General features: G+C 36.4%; 1 protein-coding gene across 6 annotated transcripts in view; it reads left to right on the top strand.

The window, feature by feature from the left end:
* Positions 1-15,395, top strand: part of LOC142323005 (uncharacterized) — a 381,529-nt gene that overhangs the window by 304,215 nt on the left and 61,919 nt on the right. Inside the window, exon 1 of one of the 6 annotated variants that reach the window (XM_075362103.1) lies at positions 1,484-1,569. The exons of the other annotated variants lie outside the window; for them this stretch is intronic. The gene's annotated coding sequence lies outside the window, so the exon portion shown is untranslated. Of the gene's footprint in view, positions 1-1,483; positions 1,570-15,395 lie in introns of those variants that run through there. 6 annotated transcript variants of the gene reach the window in all.

The following is a 15,395-nucleotide window of genomic DNA, read 5'->3' as shown; positions in this document are numbered from 1 at the left end:
AGTTTGTTAAATTTATTTTAGTTTTATATATATATTGTTCTTCTTTAAATACTATTTATCCTTAAGTTTTTGTCTATCAGTGGTTATAATTTATTTTTTAGTATGTTATTTGTGATATAGTTGTATGTTTTTGTGTTTAATATTTTAGTTTAAGTTTTACTTTTGTTTTTAAATTTCTAGCTTAAGATTATTTTTTTGTTTTAAATTTTGTTGTGGTTTTTTGTTAGATTTTATATTTTGTTTTTATATTTTATCTTTGTTTTCCAGACGATGATAACATGTAAATGTAATCGACCAAAAAAAAAAAAGAAAGTTAAACAATATATTTTTTTTCGTTTATTTAATTCAATGATTGTAACTAAAGCGCGCGCACATACCGTATTTAATTCGTGCGGGTGTGACGGTACTAACGGCGACGATCGGCACTAACCAAACTAATTTCACAACTTAATTACAAAAAATTTCGCTTGTACGGACGACAGACTTGTCTAGCTGCGAGGCTTAACGCACCATGCACCGAATCGACCGGGCGATCGAGTTCGAAACCCAGCCATACCGAGTTACTTTTTTACTCTGAAAATATTATTCATTTATTTAATTCTACTACTCACCTGTTATGTTACAACACAGCAGACGACTACAGCAGCAGTACATCATTGCTACCTTAAAACAATAATTAAATAAAGTTAATTAAATAATTATTATTTAACATGTAAAAAATAGTTTGGTTGCCATCACTGTGGAATTTCAAATTTCTCTGTCTAACTTGATGTGGAAAAATGGAATTTCCCACAGGGAAAAAGGAAAATTTCAAGATAGCGGACTGGGACACTAGCGCTCCTTTGTGGTTACACTTATTGACGCAGTATGCTTAGCCACTAACTTAGAGCATTTTTTTCGGATGTGGGTGCGATTATGACAATTGTTATTTCAATTTTGTTATTTTTTAATCGTAAAAAAAATGTGCTTAAGAAAAGTATGATCTTATCAAAGCGAAATCTCAAGATACTGGGGATGTTACCTTGCTCTACAGCCTTACTCCCTTGATTTTCTAAGTTGAAATTTTAACGGCATCAATACGTTATATATATATATATATATATATATATATATAACTAATCTGATCAAGTGTGGACAAAATTGGTCAAGTAGATCCGGATATATCAGTTGAGTTAGTCGCCAACACCGAATATAAGAACATCAACATCGGGAAAATTTCCATCCTTTTTGGGTTCATTAGGTGTAAAAACGTCAAGATCCGGTGATAACCGCATATGCCTAAATTGGACCGATTACAATACTTTCCCTTCTACAGCTATAGATCTGCTATAGCGCTACCTAGACGAGAAAGTAAAAATCATTCTAAAATATGTACGTTCCCGAATTTCACTATGCAATCTTTATTCCAATTTATTAAGTCTTAAAATATATTTTTTCTGTTGTTAGGTTACGTATTGCGAAATTTTCATTTATTTTGGCCAAAGGATAATTCAAAAGAATATTGGATAAAAATCGATATAAGGATGATAATTCAGTTTGGCTGAACTGTGACGAAATGTATATTCCCAAGTTAGTGGCTAGAATTGTATGGTTATATCTGTAAAGATATTGTTTTTAAAATTAGTTGAAAGTTCTAGTGTAATAATAATAATTATGTTAAAATATGGTACTCTTTGAGAGCAAGCGCGCCTCCCTTTCCGCTTTTTAATATTTAAATGTAACCGAAAGCCCGTGTCATCAAAAATTACGTAACCTAATCCTACTACATTTGACTCTTCTCTTTTCATCCCTTCCTCGCCTATCCAAAGATATACTTTTACGTATTAAAGCACTTTCCACTCGGGCAGCGGACATGCGTGATTACTTACATAACAAACCCCTATATTCATGAATATTAATATGCATTACTGAGGCTATAAGTTACAAATAAAGTAAACTGCTGATTATTTCATCTGATGTTAAATATAAAAATTTAATCAACAGTATAGGACCTTTTTTTTGTTTTTTTGTAATATCTCTTCTATTATTAGACTGTAAAAATTAAAAATTAAAAAAAAAAATGTTTTCGCTTTATTAAGATTAAATTATTATAATTTTACGTTTTACCTATTTAAACATAATGATGTTTATTTTTTTGTGCTTTTAATAGCACAAAAAAGATAAGAAATTACCATACCTCAAGCACCCAGAAAACCATCATGGGGGGCAACATATAAATTATAAATCTAAACCGAATGGTTGAAGTAGATAATTTTAAATTATATTGAAAAACAAGTCTTTACGTAAAAGATTTTGGCTTTATAAATTTAAACGAAAATGGAAAACCATATCATATTTTTTATACTTACATAGTATAGGTGCCAGCTAGTACCTGTCCACCATTTAAAGCGCTTGGAACTTTTTCTGGCTGGTGGCCAGCCATTATCTCTGGATTAGGTTCTCACAGCAGCACGGTAGGAGTCATTATACTTTACCCTTAACTAATCTACCGATGTTGATTGAACAACGCAACCTCATCGAGGAACTCCCACACAGTCCGAAGATGCGGCTCTTGTCACACTGACTCGCCGTTTATGAGCCGTCAAATTTCACGTTGACCTCTAAGTTCCAGGGTGGCCCAGTCTCTGCCCCCCCCCCCCCCCCAAGAGAAGGGCAGTCAAACATCATATGCTCATTTAACAGGACCTCTCCGCAGACGCACAGATCATAAGCAGCCAGGCGGAACCGAAACAGATGTTGGTTTAAATTTACATGGTTGGAGAGCACTCGGGCTCCCGTTGCCCTTAAAACCGAAGGAGAGACATACCATCCCCCCAGATCCTGTATAAATCTATGCAAGAACCTTCCTTTAGTCGTGGCGTGCCATTTTTGCTGCCATGCTTCCATCGCGAGGCTGTAAAGCCTCCTCTACAGGCGGGAGATGGGCAACTGTTCGAAATTTAGAACCGGTGCATTGAGATCACCGTTCCGCTCCGGTACTGGCCCGGCTCTAAACCGCATACAAAATACCTCGGCCTCCCTGCCTCTTCGCAATTTCCACATGGCCGCCCGAACTTTCACCACTAAATCGATTAAGAGAGCCTTTCCCAATACAGTAGTAGCCTCGTAGGATGTCGTTTTAAAAGCACCAGTACATACAATTAAGGCTCTACGCCGGGCACTCCTTAAATTTTGAATAAAAGCTCGATTTCTATCCAACCTATGAGCCCAAATCGACGCCGTGTAAGAGGTCATACTTTTGAAGACACCTCGGTACACCATGTTCAAATAACGGCCCGACAGTCCGTAATCCTTTCGAGCAATCCTCCTAAGCTTGTCCATCACAGAGACGGTTTCCGCCGCTACTTGCCTAATGTGGTTGCTAAACCGCAACTTCTTATCAAGCAAAACATCTAGGTACTTATGAACTCGAACTCAACTGATTACACAGCCTTTATATTTAATACGGGGGTTACGACTCTATAATAATTTGTCTGCATCCTTGAGAAGCATAAAATTCGTCTTGGCACAGAATTATTTAAATTTTGAATGTCCATCCAACCCTCTACGGCTGAGAAAGCCGCCGCCTGCGCTCGGTCTTCTAGTTGCGGTCGTGAATTATCGCGAACTAACAGGAGACAGTCATCAGCGAAATCCTGGGCCGTGACCCCTTCTGGGAATGTCAACAGGAAAAAGGGAAAATCCGTCAACAGGAGAAGCCAGCCCTGCTGGCTTCTCCTGTTGACGGATTTTTCCACAACTAACTGCGCATCCCTAAACAGAACCGCCTGATCCGACAAATAGTCACGCACTAAGGTCTGCAGGGCTACGGAAACATTACGGCGTTCCAACTCATAGACAATAGAACTCCAACACAAGGAAGGAAATGCTGCCTCTATGTCAATAAAAATTGCCAAAACATAGTTACAGTCGGCGTTTTCCACCTCAGCAAGAGCATTTAAGATGCAATCCTCGGTGTCAACTCCTTTCATGAAGCCATACTGGTCTCGAATTAGAAATGAGTTCATATCGATGCTTTCCCAGAGCCGTTCTACAACCAGCCTTTCATGCAACTTGCCGATTACCGGCAAGAGGCTGATGTGTCGGTAACTGCTGACCTTACTCCGATCCTTTCCTGATTTAATTTAAGAGCACCCTCGCCAAAGCCACCTTCCAACAAGTCGGAAAGCAACCCCATTTTAAGCTCCCCGAGAACAGTCTGCCAAGCGGCTCTCTTATGACAGGCAGAAGAAAATATCCGGGTCAAGTTTGTCAATCCTCGGTGCCTTTCTCACTGCCATTCGAGAAACCACTCGGATCTATATCTACGGGTTCCACAGCCCGTACGCCAGTGAATGGTATCTTACCCCCCCTAATGCCGACTTCTGCTTCACCCTCCGGAGCGTCAGGAAATACAGTATCCAGGAACGCCTGGTAAGTCGCCACTGACGTTAAAGTGTGGTCAAGACCATCAAACCCACATCGAACACTGGACAGCACGCGCAATGACTTTGGCCAGTAACAAGACTTCGCGAGCTGCCAGGGATTGCGGTGCAACTCACGCATGGTGTCTTGCCAAAACTTGAGTTTGGCTTCCTTGATGGAATGAACATACTCATTGCGGGCGTGCCGGTAGATCCGCAGACCCTCAGTGCGCTCGTGATCAACGATAATCCCCGATACGGGGCGACGCTGATAAGTTTACTGATTTAGTGAAGTACAATTTTCCTGAAAAGTTTCAAACTATTCCTGTTCGTCACCGGAATGTAATTCGAACTGTTGTCGAAAAATTTCAGGCAACATACTCTTTTCAAGCTGCTGATCGAAGTGAAACACCACCTAAACTAAACAAGCTGCTTGATATTTCGGATGCTATGATCGAAAGTCCATCAAAATCAGTGCTTAAGTTACTACAGAATAAGTTATCGGAATTGTTACCGCACATAAAGCTGTAAGAAAAGAATTGAAAATTTCCCACTACAGTGTAATGTTTGTTTAAGAACTGAAACCTACAGATTGTGACAAAAACTAAATTATTGTCAACGGTTTAAATGTTTTATCGACTAAAATACCATTAGTATCCTCAATATTTCACTTTTTAGAGATGAACAGTGGTTTCATCTGGGAAGGAAATAATTTAAAAAATACGCGACTGCCATCGATAACTATCCCCCATGAGTTACACGAACAGTCTTTATACAACGCAAAAATTGCAGTGTTGTATCGCTGTGATTAAAACGCTAATTGTGGATTCAACCTTTTTTTAAAATACTGTTAACAGTGATCGATATTGTGTTCTTTTAACAAACTTTGTTAGTCAGTTAATTGGAAATCAATCACTGTTGATTCCAGCAAAATGGTGCCACAGCTCATACAGCTAACAGATCAGAGACGTGTTTACGTAATGTAAACACGTCAGTTAACGAATCTATCCAGGGCTTTGTGGCCTGCACGATCGCCTAGTCAGACTACCGCTGATTACTTTCTGTGGGGTAGGCAGCAAAACGAGCAGTGTATAATGACACACCACGCACAATTTACGAATTAAAAACCGCAATACGAGACATTTCAGTACATCAGCCGGTTAACGTGTTTGAAAACAAATTGAAAAGTGTGCAGTGTCATAATGAGGCTGGAGATCATTTTCAAGACCTTTTATAAGCTATTTAAGTTATTGTAATATCGTTTCTATAAAAAAATCAAATAAAAATACACAGTAAAAATTAAAAAATTTCGTCGTTACACTTCCATAATTCCAGTGCACAGCAACTTTCCGAACGAGAGCTGTAGTTTCAAAATCGGGTCTACAATATTATTAAAATAACTGCTCGAGAATGAAACTCGGAATGTTTTATTTTCTATATGAAACTTCAAGCAGTAGAAAAAGTTATTTCAAAAGTAGCAGTGAAGTATGTTAAATGTTGGCAATTCTGGTTACAATTAGGTTTGTCGTAGCTGGAAATTGAAGATAGGCGGTACACTCCAAACAACTGAAAAGTAGATTGTTTACAGGTAGGGCTATTTGATAAAACGTATTTTTTTAAGTTTAACGGTTCGCCGGCTTATGTGGAGCGATTAGTAATGTCTCGACCTTTCAACCGCAAGTCCAGGGTTCGCTCCCGGACCGGAATGGCATTTTTCACACGCTACAAAAATTGTCATTCATCTCATCTGAAAAAAATACCTAAGTGTGGTCCCGGAAGTAAAAAAAAAAAAAAAAAAAATTTAACGGTTGAAAATTTCGTGTGTGTGCGCGCGCGTGTGTTATTATTTTTTAAATAAATATGTCTTAATAAGTTTTTTTATGAAAAGAAAAATAATAAAGATTGTGTTATGACTTACTGAATCAGTGAAAATTTATAAATATATATATATATATATTATATTATATTACATGAAGAGGAAAAGGGTTTTTTGTTTGTTCGAGGTAAACAAAAATATCTAATTGATCAATCCCACCAAATTTTTACCCATGTTTGTTGGCATAACTGAGAACGTATTTTTGGATATATTACATCTCGAAAAATCTAAAAAAAAAGAAAATAAAAATATTTATATACATGTAGTAGTGAAGATTTGCCTGTTGAAGCATAAACTTTAACGAATTAAATTAATCAACTGTGAGCCTCTATCACTGTGTGAGCTAGGTTTGAACTGAACGATTCGAATTAATCGAATGAGTAATATTACAAAAATAATAGAATTAAATCTACGTTAAATAAAATAATATTAAATAAATTTAAAAGATTTCTCATTAACAAGAAGGGGCTTCCCTTGAAGATTTTGTGTGAGGTTAGAGTGGTGACTTATGCTAGTACCTCGCAGAGGTTTTTTTTTCTAAAGAGGTGGAGGAACCCCATTTACGGGCGCCTAGGCAGTGTCGAACTCTCTAACTTCGACACTGTTCCTTGATGCCGCTGCTTTGTTCACCCGGCATCAGTAGTTTATTTAAGGAAAGACTCCTACCTCGCTGCTGTGGGAAGCTAACCGAAAGTTATGGGTGGCCATCAGGCAATTAAAGCTCCAAGCGTTTTATTATTGGTGGACAGGCACTGGCCTGCATTCAGCGGCCTAGGGGCGGCAGCGAATTGCTGTCTTGACGAAGTAAATTTAATTTATTGAGTGTCATATATATTTTTATTAGTTTACGGGGTGCGGCTACCCATTTTTATATATGAAAAGTGAACGTTGGGACACAAAGCGAATGGTTTGTAGCAGCACGCTTAGTTCGCTCACGCAATTAGGTTAGCTGTAGGACCTAGTTAGGACTGGTCGCTAACTGATTCGTGGCTCAGCAGTCGTTTGTAACACAGTTATACGGTCTTATGCTTTAGGGCGACCGAATGGAGTGTTTGCGGGAGAAATGCCATGCCATGCAAACCAATAATAAATAATATGAAATTTGAGATTGCGCTGATAGTCTCCTGAAGCTTTTTGAACGCTGCGTCACATTCTTAATCTTAGCCCGTTTAGCATCAGTTAAAACAGCTGATCTCCCGGCTCTCTTCTCTTCTGCAAGTGAACTGGATTCACTAAAACGGGCGATTAATCTCGTTACGGTCGAAATGTTAGCCTTTGCCACATTCTTCTAAACACGCGTATAAGAACGATCGGAAAAATACTGTTTAATAACGAAAACTCGGTGCTCTTGGAAAAATTACACGTTTACCAAGCAATAAACAAAGTACTACTGCAAACATTGTGTAATCAATACGCAACACAATGGTACTAGATTTTTTGTTAATCTCCATGGTATTACCTTGCGGTAGCCGATAGAACTTTGTCAACTATTTGTAGACATCTTAATGATGTGCGCGACTTTTGGATCTCTCTGTATTATAATGATTTTTTTCAATCCGATCTTCAAATATAAATTTTTTCTTTAAAAAACACAAAGTGACGGATAGAAAGATAAAGAGAAATCATCATTTTTTCAAAGAATCCTTTTGTGTTGATTTTCATACGTAGAATTGGAAAATCAATACAAGTTTCTGTTACGCTCTTTGTATATATAGTATGTTACTGGTTTTCTAAGCTTTCTGGCCCTGCAGAGAATTGGCGGAGAGTAGTCGGATACTTGTGTGTGGTTATATTAAAAATTCGGTGGACCTGTCGGCAGTTTTAGGTCAAAATTCCCTGCTCTTTCGTTTAACAGTATTCACAAAGTATGCGATTGAAACCTTTGGTGTTTTTGTCTAAATTAAAACCAAATAATTAATAACGTTTTTGATATTCCAGTCTATTTGGAATTAACAAGTATTAAAGTAATCTTCTTCTTAGGGGGTAAAGCGCGGGGTGCATTACTGATATCTAAAAAAATCAATTTTTCCGATATTATTGAAGTAAATGCTTAATATAATGCATTATTTTTACATTGCTATCTAGCACTATAGCAGAGCCATAGCTCTAGAAAGGAAAGTATTATAATCGGTCAAATTTGGGCATATGCGGTTTTCACGGGATCTTGACGTTTTGACACCTAAGGAACCCGATAAATTGGATTGTAATTTTCCGGATGTTAATGTTCGTATGTACGTGTATGTGTTAGGTCTTGGTCTCTAAATCAGCTTACATCTCCTGAACTACTCAAACTTGGTCAGATTACTTCTATATGTGGGGCGTTGATGCCATTAAATGTTTAACTTAAAAGGTCAAGGGGGTGAAGGTCTAAAGCAAGGTTATTGCTTGTATCTCAAGATTTCGCCTAACTAAGGCCATATTTTTCTTTATACACATTTTTTAACGATTAGAACATAATAATATTGGCAAAAAACAATATTTTTGCAAAATCCCCCGCCCCAAAAAATGCTTATCGAGTCGTCTGCTATGTTGTTACGTCACAGGTGAGAGGTGGCATTAAATAAATCAATAATATTTAAAGTGTAAAAATGTAACTCGGTCTGGCTGGGACTTGAACTCGATCGCCCGGTCAACTCGGTACCTGGTGCGTTAAGCATCACGACTACACCAGTCTGCCGACCGTACAAGCATAATTTGTTTTATGTAAGTTGTGAAATACACTGGTTTAGTTAGTACCGTCCGTCGCCGCTAGTACTGTCACACCCGCGCGAATTAAATACGGTATGCTCGCGCGCTTTAGTAAGAATCATTGAATTAAATAAACGAAAAAATATTATATTTAAATAGAATGTTTTAAATTAAGTTGTGTGTAAGCCATGCATCAGAAACCACACACATTGGTCCATTTTTTTATAAATTTCAATTTTGCAGAAACTGTGTGCATTATTTAATCAACGACTTAGAAATATTACTAAACAAAAAAGAAAACCGGAAAAAAAAGACAAGCTCGCTTACTTCTCATGTAATGTAATGTTGTTGTTTGGTTAAATTTAACGCTAAAATCCTGTTCGTATTTGTGGTAAATATCGGTAAAATAATCAAGTAAATTGACTGAGTTCATCCCCTTAGTATAAGGGAGTATTACTATAAGAGACAGCTGAAATTTAATGCACAATGGACTGTAGTGGGTGAACAAAATGTGTACAAAGCGAAACATTTTGCTATCTTGTAGTTTCATTCATTTACTATTAACATTTCAAAATTCGCTGACCCACGCTCTTGCGTATTTTGTGAAGCTGTTGTAGAATCGTGTAGCCAGCTAAGTCAACGAGTGTTAAAACAGTGTTTAATGATTAAATTTTTAAAGCGGAAAAAATGAACGATAGTAACATTCTTCGTCATTTAAAAGCCGTTTATAGTGATAAAAGTGTTCATGAAAGTAGTCTGAGTAGGTGGGAAATAAAATTTCGTGCATCAGAAGCTAGTAAAACGAATATTTACGATAAATCTCGCGATTGTGAACCGGTTTCTGTGAACGATGAGACGAACTAACAGGTGGTGGATGAATTAATTCAAAACAAGTGATAAACATTAAAACTTAAAAACACGACTGCCAAAAAAACATTGCTGACAAACATTAATCTTTAATATAGGATAATTAAAGTGCGAATTTTTAAAACTGATTTAAACATATATATATATATATATATATATATATTTATATAGCCTATGACAGTCCCGGAAACGTAAGGATTCCTATGCGGGGTCATACATCTAAATCGGTTCAGTCTTTGCACAGCTACGGTGAAACAAAGCTACATTCGTACAACCTAATAAACACTTTACACTCCTGTTTGGGTAGTTGTGTAATGACCGTCTCATTACACAACAACGGATCGTTACCCAGATAGGCTTATCGAAAGAACGATTAGGACAAATTACTGCACGACTTAGGGTACCGTAAAGTCTTTTTGTTTATTTCTCTACTCCCATGGGCCGGACCGACTTGATGGTATTACGCCACCCAGAGGAGTGTCCGTTACTCTTAATAGGCCCTCCCCGCCTACCGGCTATATACCGGCATGGCAGGTTAGGCCTACCGGTGGCTCTTTTGAGATTTTTTATTCTCTATTATGTCCTCTATAGAACCACATCATACCTACAAGTCGTGATGTGACCGTAAAGTCTGTTCGGGATAAGTGCCACGCAAACACAAAAAAAGAACAAACAATATTTAAAGAGATGTTGTGAACAGCTTTTGAAACGTTATCATGAAGACGGAGGTGACTTCCTTTTCAATATTGTGACAGGCGATGAAATTCTGGTGCACCATTATGTTATACATGTTCAACGATCCGCAGAGCCGATAAGTCAGGTTGAAATTTTAACATATTCTACCAGTCTCCATACTCACGATTTGGCGGTCTATGATTTTCATTCCCTTCTATCCGCGATTAAAGTCGGATATTAAAGATATTCATTTCACAAGGCATGATGAACCTAACACGCAGTGGGTAGTGATTGAAACAAAGAAAGAAAGAATTCTTCATTTCAGGAATTCCACATTCCTTATTTAAGGAATGAGAAGACCGGTTCACCGTGGAAAATTAATCGTAAGTTTTTGTATCAAATAAAGTATAATTTTATGTCGTATTTGTTTCAATCTATATCTGTTTTCATTTACTCGTACAAGTTACGAGCAACAGTGCATTACTTTCTAGTAATGCATTCCCTCATACATACCATAATGTTTCTTTATACTTAAAAATAGTGGGTGTTTGTTTCAAACTGTAAAATCTCAATTTAAATTTTATATTTTAGTTTTTACTGAAAAAAAAAAAAATTGTAACAAGATTGAATGATTACCTAAAATAATATTGGTGGTTAAGACTCCAATGATTATACAGTGTTCAGAAAGTGACGCAGCCTTATAAGAAAATGAATAAGTTACAATAGTAGTTGAAAGTGGCCTCCATTATACGATTCACATAATTAAATACGACGTTCCATGCTCTTAAACACATGTTGTAACGTTTGTTTAGGAATTGCAGCGACACGTCGTTCAAGTTCGCTCAGCAATTCGGGAATGGTGTGAGGATGAATTTTACAAGCCGCATTCTTAACGTATTCTCACAAGGATAGCTCACAAGGGGATAAAATGAGGAGATTGAGGGGGCCACAACCCCTTTGAAATCACTTGCCCATGAAACCACTGATCCAAGAAAGTCAGTATTGGTATTGGCTGTGTGAGCCGTAGCATTGCTATGCTGAAACCACGTGTACTCTAGCCGGTCGTAAGGTATACCTTATGACCGGCTCTTAAAAAAAAAACACCGGCTTTTTAAGCCGGTTAATTTGTAACTATAGTGTTCACAATATTTTGCACCATCTATATGTAGCGTTCATGTTAACTGCGCCGTGAAAGAACGACATTAAGATTCGCCTAAGTGAAATTGCACAACAAACACCCACTTTTTGTCGGTGCAGAGAAAACTCCTGCGGGTGATGTGGAATTTCCGTACACCAAATGTGTGAATTCTGTACATTCATGTATCCATCTAGTTGGAACCGTGCCTCGTCAGACCAAAACCGACCATCGAGTTCTTCCCTCTGTTCTGTATCTGGCGTTACACATTAACCGCTGACAGAAAGCTACACATTTTTCAGTGTCTGCAAGTAACAACTCATGAACAACACGAATTCTGTACGGATGCATCTTTAAACAATTGCGCGATGCGATGTGGGCACTATAACTAGGAGATCAGACTGGCTAGGTATGCGTCGCACAGACATTTTGAGACTAATAGAATATGAGGCTTGCACGTCAATCTACGTTTTTGGTATTAGCGCTTTCGTGTACCACTTTTGGCTGCATTTATAACATACGCTGTCTCTTGAAACTTGTTGTTGAATGGAATACTTGTTTGGTGCATCCACACCATACGTTTCTGTGAAGGCATTCTGTGACTGGGTATAACTGGCATATCTAATGTATTGGGAGACAATAAATATTTACTGCTGCAATAGGTAACTCATTTTTCCGCGATTAAAGAAGGAAACATTCTTTTATAAGGTTGTGTCACTTTTTGGACACTGTAGCTAAAACGTCTATGAATGTTAATTATCTAAAATAAAATGGTATTTGAAATTAATCACTCACGTAGGGATCCAGGGTTTTGATTACTATTTATATTTATTTCTTTAATTAAATTTTAAATGTAAACAAACCTCTACATTATAATAAAGCGAAGACAATCTGTGATAAGATTATTTTAATACCGTGTTGAAGCTAATATTACAGAAAAAAAAGAAACCATAGAATGATGAAGAGAAAAGGATTTTTTAAGAAAAATGTATAAGTGTGATGAAGTGAGAGTGACAGAATTGAAAGAAATGAGGAAGGAAGTAAACGTGTAATGAAACGTTGCAAAGCACACATCTAGAATGATGATGATGGTTTCGTTTACGGTTTTAGGATGCAGACTAGATTAGTGTGTAAGTAGTAAGATATGAGGTAGGCACAATGTGCCATAATAAATTACTACACTAACAAGCCTAATGAGCGGCTATATCCAACACAGAAAATTATTATTACTTGCATTTTGTATTATGATGGCGGTACCTAGCAATATTTAAACTTTTATTAATTTCTCTGTGTGTGCGTGTGTGCGCGCATGTGTATGTTGGAAAAAATTAAAATGAATGGCTTTACTTAACAAATGAATTTAGAATTTTTATTTTCTCTCATTAAACCTAACTTCTCCATTTATATATATATATATATATATATATATATATATATATATATATATATACATATATACTAGGCGCTGATGAGGACTCGCTTCCCTCGCTCTTCTCGTCTAGCCATGGGGCTCCAACCCTGGACCACTGTATTGTACGTTATCCTCATGGTTGTGGCGAATAATACTGATAGATAGATAATAATTACAGTATTGCGGCTTTATAGAAACCTGAAAAAGAAACTGAATTACAAAAGATGGAATAATAGTAACTACGGTAACTAAAGTATTCACAACGAAATATCCATAACTTATTTCTTTACCCTGGTGGCAGAAATATAATAATGAAGTAAAAGATCAATCTATTTTTTTCAAAAATGAATATCTTTAATATTTTAAACTTCAAGGGAGCTAGGGCCTCGGTCGATGGCTTAAAACCTTCCGTGGGATAACACGATGTATCCCGTAATTCTGAATGTAATCGGTCGGTTCGTTCTCGCGTGATGTGATAACAGACAAACTTTATACAGTAAAACTTCCCAATATCAGACACGCCTCGGAAACAATAATCAGGCCGTTATTTAGAAAAATGCGAATGCAGTAATTATATTCGGTTATCGTACAAAAAAAACAAAAAAACACTGAATAGAACAACAGTGTTTCGTATTTATTTCATATAAATTAAAATTAAAAAAAAAGAAGTAGTTGGTATTTAAAACGACTTTGTAAAAATTCAATTTTTTTTTTCTGAAAATAAAACACTGTCCTCTATGTTCATTCTTTAATAAAAAAAAAAGCTGTATTAATGTAATCGACCAATAAAGTACAGAATAAATTACTACACTATATTAAAATGGAGTAAAAAAACATTGTACGCTACAAAAATATTACTCGAAGCTACAATATACAAGAATTAAAACACATACACAAAGTAATGTAAAAATCAAAATAAAATATAAAATATGGATACGTAAAAATTTATTTATATGTAGATGGTTTAAAATAGCAGTCTAGTTTGAACTACGTTCTGCTAAATATTTTCTTCAATAAGGGTCTGCACTTCTGACATTAAAATAATGCCGTCAGATTATCGTTTTTGTAAGAAATATCGCTTTAATTTTCTAACCTCTTCTGTCGCTTCCTTACTCATGATGATGAATCCGGGTTCATCGAAGTTCGTTTTCTAACTGATCAAGCCTGAGGCAGCAACAAGATCACGGATGTCAGTCGATACATCCTCTATGTTGAGCGTATCGCCAATTATAGTGTACCCTATCTAGTTTTCAAACGATTCAATAAGTTCTTATAATTCACTGTGGTTCTACAGAATTTTCATTTGGTTCAATAAGATTTTCAATGTCAGAATTAATTGTGGAGGTTTAGTACCGGCTTTTACGAACTAATTTCTCACTGTCATAGTAGTAACGTGCTTTATTGCCATACGAATCCATAGAACTGCATCCTGCATCTTAATACTTTTAGAAAGGTCATCAGCAACTGTGACTTCATTTATTGTTGACGATAAGTACCGTAACACCTTTTTTCTGTAGTGAATTTTAAAGGTCTAAATGATCCTTCGATCAAGTGGTAAACCAGGGGATCATTCAAAATACAATGATCGCTAAAATAAAATGATCATCGTCCTGGAACCGCACCTATTTCACATTTTACTTTTATTACGATAATTTTTTTTTATACCGTAACAAAAATATTACACGTGTTCAATGTACAGTTTACACTTGCACATAACTGATGACGAATCACGCCGAATGAAAAATTGATTAAATTTATAACATCAGCGTCTAGGCAGGAAGTAATGCAATTAACAAATAAACAAATTAAGCGCACTGAATATAAAATAAAACAAGGAAAATTACAATTTTTATTCCTGCTGTCCGTTTTTCAGTACTTGATTGAATAGATTTTATAGGAAAATTCATTGTCCGCCTTCGTTATTTAGAAGATCCGGTATTGAGATGTATTTTGTTCATTGATATCACTATAAAACTGCCGGCAAATCTAAAAGTGCCCGATATTAAGAGAAGTCCGTTGTTGGGAATTATTCTTTAAGGGAAGTTTCACCTTATATATACACATTTCTGAATAACCATGATCTGTTAGATAGAGAGTGTACCTGATCAATGCAAAACTTAGTATTCAACCTACTAACAAATATCCTGTTTCAGTTTTGAAAATCAGACGATTGAATTCTATTATTTTTGTAACATTATTAATTTGATTGACTCATATTTATAAAATAATCATTCAGCTCAAATCCTGCTCACACAGTGATAGAGGCTCACAGTTCACAGTTCATTAAATTTTGTGTTTCAACCGACAAATCTCCGCTACTACATATATCTAAAAAATTGG

This window comes from Lycorma delicatula, chromosome 4, assembly GCF_047948215.1.
Source record: "Lycorma delicatula isolate Av1 chromosome 4, ASM4794821v1, whole genome shotgun sequence".
NCBI classification, from domain to species: Eukaryota; Metazoa; Arthropoda; class Insecta; order Hemiptera; family Fulgoridae; genus Lycorma; species Lycorma delicatula.
The sequence above is the reverse complement of the archived record's forward strand: the minus strand, read 5'-3'. Positions and strand labels throughout refer to the sequence as shown.